Genomic DNA, 14,134 nt, shown 5'->3' with positions numbered 1-14,134 from the left:
AGATAAAAATCATATCTTGTGACGAGTTTTTACTTATTTTTAACTATCGGGTGCAATGAACATGAGCATAACATTTAGGGAAAAATTGCAGCAATAATTCCTAACTTTTGTTTGTGTCAACGAAGGTCCCGACCTTTCAAAAATATATATCTGGGGTCCAAATAGATGAAATTATCTATTTGACCATTAATTGACCTATAGACAAAATATTGATCAAATTTTGACAAATTTTAAAAGGTTAAAATAGTAATTTTATATTTTATATTATAAAATAATTAAAATAAAATAAAAATTTTAAAATCCAAACCCTATTGAAAGGCCATCTTCCCCACCCTCGTCCCAAATCCTGATCCCAATCCCAAAACCAAACTCAACTCGGCTAGCAACACACCATCCCCCCACCAATACCACCGTCCAAATTGTCGAACCTACATATCATCGGAAAGCCCTCATTCCCCTCTACACATCCCACCCAACCATGATCTTCTCTACCAAATGTCACCAGAATAACTAGGGTTGGAAACGGTCCGGGTCGGTTCGACCAAAACTATCACCGAACCACCAATTTTTGGCCCTACTATAGTCGTATCATAACCACGTAAGTCAGTTCGATTCGTATCTCGATTCAGACGGTTAATAACCATGACCAGGGACAAACTAGGACTTCGAACTAGCTAGGGCAAACGTTGATACCATCAATAGTCAACAGCTGTATAGTGATATCATTTATTAATATCAAATTAAATAATATTAAAAATTATTCTATCTATATGTAAATACATTAAAACGTAAAAATCATATATTTATATCAAATTACATTACAATACAATTTGAAATAATATAAAATAAATGATACATGAGACTTCTTTTGTGTTATCAATGTTTAATAAATCGTTTGCTCAACTAGAAGTAGTTACGGGATTAGATACACCAATACAAGAACTAGGGTGGGACATCGATTGAAAAATAATTTCACAATCTGTATTAAAATTAAAATTAATTTTAAAATATAATTAAAGTTTCAATTCCCAACACCAATTTATTACAAATTATAAATTCTCCAATTTCTCATTTTCAATTTTCACAAATCATATAATCACATTTCATAATACTCAAATTATTTTTTTATATCACAATTCATAGTTAATATATTCTCAAATTCTCATATAACACATAAATAAATAAATAAACACAATACTATGTCAATCTAGCAAATAATATCCCAAATAAAAATGTTAACAATATCCCAATTTTCAAATGCAAAATTCGTATTTAACAAACAATACTATTAACATAACAATACTAAATAATATCCTTGTTCTTTGATCCTTAAGCATCGAACTTGATTTCTACTCAATAACTAAAAAGTTCCAATCTCAATTCGTATTTAATCTTCATTCATAGAAAGAATAATGAAAAGCTCAATTGTCTAATTATTTTTTTTAACAAGTACTTCTAAAAAAAATAAAAAATAATGAGTAATCAATTCGGACGGATCGACGGTGTAAATATCATACCCGCTCTGCCTCGAACCGGGTCATTAAAATCAAATACCATATCTACCTCATTGCACCATCAGTTCGATTTTTTTGCTCCATTCGGTTCAATTAATCACGATTTTTGATTTTGATGATTTGAATTGCCGTTCCTAGGAATAACCACCCAAAACCCCCAATTTGCAAACTAAAAAATTGCCGGCAACTCCTCCTCCAATCACACCCACCATCGTAGATAATCACCAGTTGACTCTCACAATCCAGGCATCCAATCTGATGATGGTATTTCAATAAAAAATGGGACAAATAGTCGATGCACTTTTTTATATCCCTCGTCTTCTTCTTCACTTTAGACCATCATTTTTTGTGAAATTGGTCTCTTTTCATGAGTTTCTGTAGTGTTGGTGCTTGATGGTGAGATAGGGAAAAGTAATTATGGTGGTGTAAATAGGTGTCGAGTTGGTGTTTAAGTGATGGTGATTTTTTGGTAGTTTTGGTGTGTGGATTCTATGGTGGTGGTGTTAAGGTTTAGTTTTAGGTGTGATATTTTTTAATGGTTGTGCTGATGGAGGGGAAGCTGTGCCGACGTTAGTGCAGACAAAGCCGCAGGCACCATCGCCAGTGAAGAGGAGGCTATGTCGATGATGGTACTAGCCAGTGGGTGGGTGACGATTAGGGTTGGCAATGATTCGGTTTGACTTTTGATTCAGTCAAAATCAGTACCGAATCATCAATTTTTTAACCATATCCTAATCACACCCTAACCACATAAGTTGGCTCGGTTCGGCTGGGTTCGGACGGTTAATAACCATGAACTAGGGCAAATCTAGGATTTTGACCCAATTAGGGTGGTCGTTGATTGTTGACCATCAACAGTCAATAACCGTGTTATTTATTAATATCAAATAAATAATATTAAAAATTATTCTATCTATATGTAAATACACTAAAACGTAAAAATCGTATATTTATATTAAATAACAATACAATACAATCCTAAATAATATAAAATAAATGATACATGAACTTCTTTGTGTTATTAATGTTTAACAAATCATTTGCTCGACTAGAAGTAGTTACGGGATTAGATGCACCACTGCAAGAACTAGGTTGGGACATCTATTGAAAAATAATTCCACAATCTGTATTAAAATTAAAATATAATTAAAATTTCAATTTTCAATTCCCAACGCCAATTTGTCACAAATTATAAATTCTCCAATTTCTCATTTTCAATTTTCACAAATCACACAATCATATTTCACAATACTCAAATTAATTTTTAATATCACAATTTACAGTTGATATATTCTCATATAATACATAAATAAAAAAAATAGTAAGTCAATTTAACTAATAATATCACAAATAAAATGCAAATAATATCCCAGTTCCCAAATGAAAAATTCGAAGTTAACAAACATAAGTTCCTGCCACATCTATCACATAAATATTCAATTATGCTTTATCTTTATCAGTCAACTTATATATTATGCTCTTGTAAAATGACTAATCATCATATCTTCATGTATAGTAAACGATATAACAACTTGCATAACATATTTCACTTTAAACATCATAAGCATTTCGTGAAATCAAGCTTAAATAGTTCATAAATCATGCTTGAAAGTAAGGTTGAACATAACATTTCATTCATACCTTGGGTTCACCGGACGATAGTAGAAATCTAATTTTAAATACTTGTTTAATGAAAATTTCACACAACAAAAAGATAAACAAGTAATCACGTACCCATTATAATAGAAATCATTTACTTAACAAGTTGACAAGTTATATCGAACCCAATTGAGTAAAATCATTTCATTTATTTGAGAAGTTAATTAATTATTTTTTAAAACACACACAATTCATGCACAATCAAGGTGCAGTAAAACAAAAGTGGACAGAAATTAAATTCACTTATACTACAAACATATCTCCTAAATAGTAAATAAGTATATGTATATATATATATTCACACACACAATATATATATATATATATATACACGTGTTAACAAAATAACATAACTAAATAGCCAACTTCATCTCATTTGCTGCATTTTCACTATTTAATAGACAAAACAAATATATATATATTTCCATGTAGACTACTAAATCTTCAAAATAAATTATTATTCTAAGAAAAATTTATACATGTAAATCGCACTTAAACATGATGAAAAAATATATATACTTTAAAAAAAAGGCGAGTCTACAGAATCGACTAAACTCGTGTTCTGATACCATTCTGTAATGACACGAGATCTTTTTCATTTGCTAAATGATCAATATTAAGTTGAGGTCCATATGAAAAATAGTAAGAAAAATTCGAGGTATTACAACGGGGAGGCTATCCCGATGGTGATGCAGATGAAGGGAAGGTTGTGCAAGCACCATCGTCGGCGAAGAAGAGGCTATGTCGGTGAGGTACTGCCCAGTTGGTAGGTGACGATTAGGGTTGGCTATGGTTCGGTTCGGTCAAAATCATCACCGAACCACCAATTTTTTTGTCATACCATAACCACACCATAATTACTTAAGCCAGTACGGTTCAGGCAGTTAATAACCATGAACAAGGGCAAATTCAAGACTTCGATCCAACTAGGGTGGTCGTTGATCGTTGACCGTCCACCGTATATTATTTATTAATATAAAATTAAATAATATTAAAAATCATTCTATCTATATGTAAATACACTGAAACGTAAAAATCTTATATTATATTAAATTACAATATAATACAATCTGAAATAATATAAAATAAATTATATATAAGACTTCTTTATATTATCGATGCTTAATAAATCATTTGTTCAACTAGAAGTAGTTACAGGATTAGATGCACCACTGCAAAATTAGGTAAGGACATCGATTGAAAAAATAATTTCACAATCTGTTTTAGAATTAAAATTAATTTTAAAACATAATTAAAGTTTCAAATTTTCAATTCCAAACACCAATTTATCACAAATTATAAATTCCCCAATTTCTCATTTTCAATTTTCACAAATCACATAATCACATTTCACAATACTTAATTTAATTTTTAATATCACAATTCACAATTGATATATTCTCAAATTCTCATATGACACAAAAAAAAAAACAAAAAAAAAAACAAAAAACAAAAAACACAATACTAAGTCAATTTAATAAATAATATTCCAAATGAAAATGCAAACAATAGCCTCCCAAATGCAAAATTTGAATTTAACAAACAATATCATCAACATAACAATATCAAACAATATCCCTCATATTCAATAACTAAAAAGCACCAACTTCAATTCATATTCAATCTTTATTCATATAAATAATAATGGAAAGCCTAATTGTCCAACTTTTTTTTTAATGGGTACTTATAAAAAAATAAAAAATAAAACTGGTAATCGGTTCGGGGCGAGTCGACGACGTAAATACCATACTCGCCCGCCCGGAACTGGGTCATTAAAATCAAATATCATACCCACCATATTGCACCATCTGTTTGATTTTTTTCACCCCGTTCAATTCGGTTAACTGCGATTTTCGATTTTGATAGTTCGAATTGTCATTCCGACTAACGATGCTAATGGTTTATTTTTTTTTCTTTTCTAGTTTATTTTGTTTTATTTTATTTTTGGTTTTTAAATTATTTTAAGTTATGTATAAAATAAAAAAATTGCCATTTTATCCATTTCAATTTAGCGAAAATTAGTCAAAGTCCACTTTTGTTAGTCAACTAATGCATCCATTTGGACTCCAGCTGCATATTTTTGAAAGAGTAGGGATATTCATTGGTACAAATTGAAGATTAAAGTACAATCTATATAAATTTGAAAATGTTGGAGATCGCTGCTCAAAATTTCCTAAATTTTAACCCCATGAAACTTATGTCTATGTTATAGTTTACGTTGTACTCTCACGAATTACTGTTTTCAAGAAATATGGTTATCGATTTCCAAAATGCAATTGGCTTAAATTTGGAAATCAAATTTTGAGTATGGGTCTTGACAAATTAGGGTAGATGAGGTCTATGAACCACAAACATTCCTACTTGAGTATGATGTTCGTGTTTGACATGTCATGTAGTGTGTTATATTTTTAATATATATATTTAAAATAATTTCGACACTCAGAGAGAGACTTTAGAAACACTTCTTGAACTCGTATCCTTATGGGATGTGTCTCTTTTTTTTTTTTCATACTCTTTCCACTTCTAACGTATGACACGTATATGCAAAGTCTCATTTTGCAAATTTTAATATGCAATAAAAGCTAATAGAACATTTGTTCGTCTAAAAAAGTCAAATAATGTGAGAAAAGTTTTGTGCACTTCAAGTCGAAATTCGTTTACGTCTATCACATGCAATTTTCTCTCTTTGATAGTAGTAATATATAGTTTTAACTCGATAACATTTTAATATAATAAATAGCTACTAATTTGATTTGAAAGGATAAAATTATAGAGCTATAAACTAGAAAAAAGAATAAAAATAAAAAAAAATTAATTTTGTTATAAATAGAAAAGTATATAAATAAAGACAATATATATATATACACACACACACACAATCCCTTATATTTTGTGTCCTATTTTTCTGAAAGTCATATCTTAATGCGACTGTTCCATGTTCATATCCTATTTTCAAAAAATCAAGTTTCGATATGTCCACACTCCTTAGGATCAAATAGGCGAACATAATAGCCCCTCGTAGAGTGGCCGAATTGGTGGAGTAGGTGAGCGCGGAGGTCTTTGGTTACGAGTTCGATTTCCCTACCAACACCTACTCGGTCGAGCTTGTCACACCGAGCTTGCCTAATGCGGTTTAACTGGCTAGCGTGATTTGCAGGCTATTGCGTTAGCCCGAGAATTTACCCAGTGTGCATCCCGAAGGGTAGCAACTGCGGGTTTCCCCAGGGGGGAAAAAAAAGGGCGAAGGTAATAAGTCCAGTTCCAAAGTTGTAGGATAAGTAAATAAATTTTTTGAACTCTTCATGAGTTAACCAAACTAATTGAATGTGCCACTTACCATTTGAGAATGTTGCACACAGCAAATGATTCCTTCGATGTTTATCAAGTTATCATGTTCGTATCACAGAATGCAACATACATTTGTACTTGGCATTTGCACGGTAGAAATTAAGATAAATTTTAACCCAAAATAAAGTCAACAATTAGCCCTTGTTTTATCCCCGTTTTGATAAGAAAATGTATTTTGACATAACCATTTTTTTGGAGAATGTGAAGTATGAAATGAGATTTTTTTTTTTTTTAAAAAAAAAAGGACCAAACGTAGGCTTAATTTTAGCTACATATTTCATGGAACTAATAAATTTTCAACCATACATTTCATCAATATCAAAATCTACTAATAATTTGATTTTAATCCTCACCAAATAGGGACTTAATATATGACGTTTTAGATCTTATTCATAGCAATTGATGGGTTTTTAAGATAAAATAATTGCAACCACAATCTTAAACCTTTCAAATTGTTGCAGTTTTTATCTAACATTTCATTTGTAGTAATGTCAATCTCAAACCGATCATTTTTGGGCGACCAAAGGACCTTGGACTGTTTCCGTCTAGAGGACCCTTGGTTCACCTAGAACAAGTCAGACCACATTTTGACCAATAATTGATAGAAAATGACTGGCTTCCTCAAATATATGAGATACATGCTAAATGGGTCCCTGCATTTGTTAAGCATATTTTTTCTGCTGGAATGTCGAGAAGTCAAAGAGCATAAAGTTCTCATTCATTTCTAAAAAGGTACATTTTGAAAAAAAACTCATTGATGGATTTTATTATATGCTTTAATATAGCACTTGGACATCAAAGACATCAGGAGTTAATGTCTAATCATTCTAATATTAATGAAAAACCAAAGTTGCAATCCTTGTGGCCATTGGAGGCACAAATGTCTACTAGAAACGTTTTTCAAACTTTTCAAGATGAGATTTCGAGAGTCAAGCTTACATTGTAAATACATTATGTGAAGATGAATCAAGTGTCACTTATATTATTGAAAGGGTTGATAAGTCTTCTACATCAAGATCTAGAAAACTTATTCACAATAAGTTTTTAGATATTATACATTGTAGTTGTCAACAGTTTGAATGTGAAGGAATTCCATGCAGACATATGTTGGCGTACTTTAGGATCAAACAAATATTACAATTGCCGACTCAATATATTCTTCAAAGGTGGACCAAAAGTGCAAATATTGGTCAAGTATCGGACATGGGAAACGATGAACTAAATGAGATTCCAAACCAATCACTGATGTTAAGGCATTCTAAACTATGTCAGTTGTCCTCTGTTGTGGTTAATGATGCATCTCTCACCGAGGAAGGAGCTAGCCTCTTGGTGAATGCGTTGGAGAATCTTCACAAAATAATAAAGGAGATTAACATCAACAATGGTATTAAAGAGGTATCCATGGGAGAAACAAGTATTGAAGAACATGTAAGTATCAATGAACCACAACAAGTTAGAGCAAAGGGGTGTGGGAAAAGATTAAAAAAATCGAAGGAGATAGCAGTGAGTAAGGAGAGAATTTGTCATGGATGTGGACTTCGTGGCCAATCACACGATAAGCGAAATTGACCAAAATTACTCGAAAGGTATTTTCTTTTTTATCATAACCTAGCTTGGATTTATCAATTTCGTTATTAATGTGTTAATGCAATTATTTTTCAGATCCTCTGGGTCCAAATGATGAAGTTCCCTACGATTTCATTTTACAAAATTCATGTAAGTCATTGTATCTTCATTTTTGATAACTTATCTAGGTGCTATATTTGTGATAACATTCATGTAGGTGTATTAATTAACCTTTGTTTCTGGATGCAGGTCATACCTACAATGTTGAGAAATTATGAAGTCTGTTTAGGGTGTGGCTCCTACCTTTGAGACTCAGAGATGAACAAGTTCTCATCAGCAATCCATCTGAGAGTTGCCCGGTGTCCTAACCACTCTTCCCCCCCCTTTTTTTTTTTTTGGGATAAGGAAGCAATCTTTATAGTCATTCCTCACATTAAGGCTACGAGAAGTTTACAGCTGGAATTTATTCTGTTTTGAGTCATTTAAGATTGTGGTCTGACTATATAATTCTACTTTTCTTACTGCATGAAGTAGTGAATTCAGTTACCACTAAGATTTGTTACAAAGGCTTGGAATAAATGGGATGGTCCAAATGAATTTGATACTTGCTTTTGGTACATGACACGATGCTGTGAGAGGATGACATTTCACATGTATTGAAATAGAATTTAAATTTCCATTTGATATAAAAAAAACTCTATACTTGAATCTATGGTATGAAAGCATAAAGATGGGAAGGCCTAATAACAATCTTCAGCAATCAAGCGACAAAGTTTATGTTAAAATAATGATCCAATACGTTTAACCACACTGTTTACCACTTTATGAATGCCTGATAGAGTCTTCATGTTCCTAGAATCAAATACTCCTCGTATATTTTGATGGCTGCCATCCTCCAGCCTCCTCTGCAGACTCCATTTCAAGGCATATTTCAGTTTTTTACTGTTTGCAGTATAGTTGTCTGCACTAACTGGGAATTGCCTTCACTCATTGCTAGGCAAACACTTAAGCTACTGGGAAGTTGCACAAATGGACTCCAGCCAAAGCACATGGAATTTGAGGGAAAAAACGATACAGAACGAACTCAATTGTATGTTATTGTCATGATATTAATCTTTCTAAGGGCATGTATAAGTTTATCCAACTGGCTCATTCCTTGTCTGGTTCAAGTCTGAAAGATGCAGCTTGAGAAGTTTAATAGAGTGTGCTGAATTAGAATATAATATATAGGAACTGTGCATGTTATTGGCCATTTAATAGAGTGCCAAACTGGAATGTGGAGGATATGAGTTTATTGCAGATGGCAGTTGGAAAAATCAACATACAAAAGATGGCATAGACTGAACTCCAACCATGGAACTGATTAGTCTCTATTTCCCGTGAGTGCCAAGGTTTTAAAGCTGAGAAATGTTTCACCAGCATAACCGAAATCTGCAGAGCCCTAATGGGTGTAATAATGCTGACAGGAAATGAACCGATGCCATCAAGGAGTTTAATTTTATTTCAGACTTCCTCTTTAGGAGTTCGTGAAACTGTTCCATGGACACGCTACTTGAACTAGTTTGTCTGCTTGATGAAATGAACCTCGTAAACATCGGTAGCCATGGACACGCCAAAAAGGAACATACAACCTAGTAACAGAAATGCAGAAACTTGCATTCCATATTTCTTCAAATGTCAAATATTATCCCAAACGATTCATATACTATAAATGGTGCAACTGATAATCGAAGACAAAATTTATAGAATTTAAAAACTATAACCTCTTCTAATAACAACAGGCTATATGGAAATAAAAAGGGAAAGAAAATGACACAAAATCGAAATATCTAATGTTAAGGACCACTTCCGTCTCTCTTAAATTCAATGATCTCTGCATTTGGATGACACTGAAATTATTTCTCTTGATTTCAACATTTAGACGAACATCTGGAGTGCTCTGATGCCCGAGTCTATCCAAAGTATTCCAAAAACCTCTATATTACAGACCGATGTCGGAACTTGGAAATCTCCAGAATGTGAGATTAAAAACAACCAACTAATTCAATAAAATAACTGAATTGATTTCTGGACCACCACTCGCATAAGAAACAAGAAATCAATTACAGTGAGAGTTAAAAATGTTATTTTCCTCAACCAAAATCTCGTGTGATCAACGGAACAAAGACCTAATACATTGCTTATATTCGGCTAGACGAGATGAAGGCTAGATCGATTTCTGAACCCCTAGTCACACAACAAACAAAAATGATTCTGCAATTTTCCCCAATCTAGACGGAACAAGAACCATTAACTTCACGTATATCCGGCAAGACAGGCAAGACTCGAGAGAGAGAACGACGTAAACATAGGAGAAGGAAATGTGAGGAGAGAACGTGAAGTTGGAAAGAGATAAACACGTACCCATATTTTTCTATATTTGGATAGATTCGGTGGGTAATTTTGATTTAAAATTATTTTCATTATTGAAATATGTCAATTGATTTCCATATTATCTTAATTGCCAACTAAGCACAGTGCTTAGTAGATCGGAACTGTATATATATACATACCAGTCTATTGCCCGTGGTTTGTTATTTCGAGGGTAGTATTAGCGTTTCCTGAAAATAGATTTGCATTAACTTTTTTTGGTGACTTCTTAAACCTTTGATACATAACATAGCATATTTTCGTGTACTCGCTTTTCCAAAGTTAATAATCATCAATACTCAACTTCATTGTCAAACATTATTTAAAAAAAAAAAAAAATTCCCAGTTGCAGCCGTCGATGATAAGTTAATTACTTTGATCTGCATGTGCACGATTAGAATTTGGTCCAGCACTCAAGCCTCTATCTTGTGTGTTCAACAGTTTGATATGCAAAAACGTCTCTCATCCTCTCTTCTATCCAAAATCAAAATCATTTCATTTATTTTGATTTTCTTTCATTTCATCTGTGGAGTACATAAGCCTACATTGGGTTCGTTGTACTTGTGTTTTGGAGTGCTACAAACACAAGTGCAGCCGTTGTATCTTGGGAGTCGATTGCCGAAATCCGTAGGCACCTTTGCGGGGCAAATTCGACTTAAGGACAAAGAGTCCAACTCTTGCCTCGGCTTTGTCACCATCATTATACTTATTTCGGCGTCACTATTCACAAAATTCTTCCAACAATGATATTATCCATACATCCCAAGGGTTGTCAAGAATCCGCCAACGTTCTAAATAATATGAAGGTAAGCACCAATTGTGGATGATAGTGATGCACAATAAAGCAACAAATAAAACTACAACCAGGCAATCCAATACATCATTTCCCCTTTGAATTGTAAACTAAAATTTCTAGTAATGACTCACTAATCATAATTTTCAAATTACCAAACATCATATATTACAAAAGAAACAGTTAAGTGTGAAGGAGGAGAAATAAGATCAGATATCTACAAATAAACTAAATTAAAAAATATGAATTCAATTAAAAACAGGGATTCTATGAAGAGGGGGCGGAGTAGAGGGCTAGTCTATTAGCACTGCAGTTGTGATATTTTTACATAAACCCCCATTATCACACCCTAAAGACAACAAATATCATGCACCAGTACCACCGAGGCCCATGCTCACATCATACTTCACTCCCTTACAGCAAATTGAACGAAGCTTCTCATCTAACTTGGAATTCTCAATAGTGACTACATCAGCATCTATGTCTATGGTTGAGTGGATAATGCCATTGAAGTTTGAGTAATACATACGGCTGTGGAGCTGCCCAAAACTTCAATAAAAACGCTATTTAAAATTGTACCAAAGTAATAGAATGACAAAAATTAATGGTCCTAGGATGGTTGGAACCTTCATAGGCAAAAACTTGAATAGAATGGCAAAAATTATGTCATAAATAGAAAGACAGAGATATGGCAGATGAAGAAAGTGTGGAAATGGAAAGTCATAAAGAAGACGCAATCATTTGAACGGTTTTATTTTTTACTCATGGAAAGGATTTTCTTGAAGCCTGAGCTTCTTCATTAATATTGTACAGAACACTTGAGGAGATGAAGGTCAAGGAAAGAGGAAGAGTAAATGATTCTCAGTAATAATGTAAAAACCATGTTCAGTATGGAAATGAAAGGCAATTAGTCATTCCTTGCTCGAAAACATAAAAACTTCAATCCAGTAAACTATGGAAACAAGAATGCTATAACTTCAATTATCGTAATGATTAATTTGTTGTATATTTCTCCTCATCGAGTCCTCAATATTATATTGAATCCAATTGCTTAATGAGTCAATGCACTTGAGAGAGAAAAACATTGAATGAAAGATACTATATTGATTTCCAATCAAGATTACAAAAGGGGGGCCTGAGGCCATTACATCATGGATAACTAAAAAGAAAACTATCCTAAGCCTGGGATGATAATGGAGGTGCCTCAGCAGCTGGGGCTTCCGCAGCTTGAGCATCAGAATTTGCTTCTTCTGCCCCTACTACTTCATTTCCCACCACTTCATTAGCTGGGGTTTGAGGTACTTCATCCACAAACTCCGACCTGAGCTGCGACAGATCCTGATTGGGATACAACTACTCAGTTCGCTCCATCACCTCGGCATAAGCAAAGTTTCTCCGGTAAGTGCTGAAACTCTTGTACTCCTCGGTATTATAGAAGTTGGCGATGTAGTCCTTCACCGCCTCCTCCCTCGCCTCATGGGCCTCCTCCCTTGCCCTGGTGGCGTCATCCACATACCATTTTATCTGGCCCCCCAAGAACTTATACGCGTCTTGGGCATCAGCCAGTGCCAAATTTGCCTTCTTCAAGGTTTTGGCAGTCACCTTCTAGTGGTCATTGGAAACCTCTACTTTCTTAATCAAGGAGGCTACCTCGCACTGGGACTTATGCAACTCCTTCTTCAACACCTCGATCTGAGCCAAGGTAGACTCCAGCTTTGCCGCCTCTTCAAGTTTTTGGGCCCTCGCTTCCTCCGCCTCGGCTCTAGCTACCTTCAGCTCCTCCGCAAAGGAGGCCGTCTTCTTCTCCAAGGACTGGGTCCTCGTCTGAAAGTTAGTGAGGGCCTCCCTGCACTCCAGTATGAGGCCAAAGGTCTTTACACTTTGGCTCACAAGGGCCCTCGTCAAGTCCATGGTATCACACAAGGAGGCATGCAACTGCCACCGATCCTTCCAGAATTTATAAAAACTTTTAGTAGCGCCTCGGATCTCAGGTGGCAGAACCTCCACCAAAGCTGGAGCCAGAACCTCCTCCCTTCCGGCAAGGAAGCTCGGAGACTTCCCTTGCACTCAAGAGGCCTCTGTTTGGCAGCCTCCTCCTCTGCCACCTCAGCTGCCCTCCTCGCAGCCTCTTCCTTCGCCTCTTCAGCCTAGGCATGTCTAACCATTTCAATCTTAACCGCTTTAGAGGCGGCTGCCAGTAGCTTCGGCTGATCGGCTTCTTTGCCTTCGTGGGACACAGAAGTCCCAAACTTACCAGACGAGCTGGTGACATGCACCAGCTTCCTCTTCTTCAACTCCTTAGGAACTTTCTCCTTCTCCCCAAGCTCCTTGGACTTTTCTGGCCTCTGGGAGGTCCCCTCTTCAAAAGCCCACGAAGTACTATCCTTGGAGAGACGCTCGACCCTACCTCGGACTTCTTTGGCGTTACTTGACCTCGGTTTCAGGGGTCTCGCCTTCGCAGTGGAGGTGGCCTTAAGTATGGACGCCATATCAGGAGCTGGGTATTCCCTCCTCTTAAACTTGTCTGCAGAACACAGTGCATCAGTATCAAAACGAAAACAATAAAATATACAAGTGTGGGAGCTTCATACCCTTAGAAGCCATTAGTTCAAAATCCAGGAAGTAGCGACTTCGGTCGATGAGGTGGTCGAAATGGCGAAGCTTCAGGGGTCTCTTGTAAATGTCCTCTATCACTTCAAACTCCTCCCTGCTCAGCTCGAACCTCGTACTACTATCTGCAATGGACGCCTCAACAATTAGAAAAATAAAATGTTTGATACAGATTGCAAACTACTTGGACTGGGAGACTCGCGAGTTTCGTAGTACTGGGTCTGTACTGTGCTAG

The sequence above is a fragment of the Olea europaea genome, chromosome 8 (assembly GCF_002742605.1).
Source record: "Olea europaea var. sylvestris chromosome 8, O_europaea_v1, whole genome shotgun sequence".
In the NCBI taxonomy this organism is placed as follows: Eukaryota; Viridiplantae; Streptophyta; class Magnoliopsida; order Lamiales; family Oleaceae; genus Olea; species Olea europaea.
Note: the sequence above shows the minus strand (reverse complement) of the source record.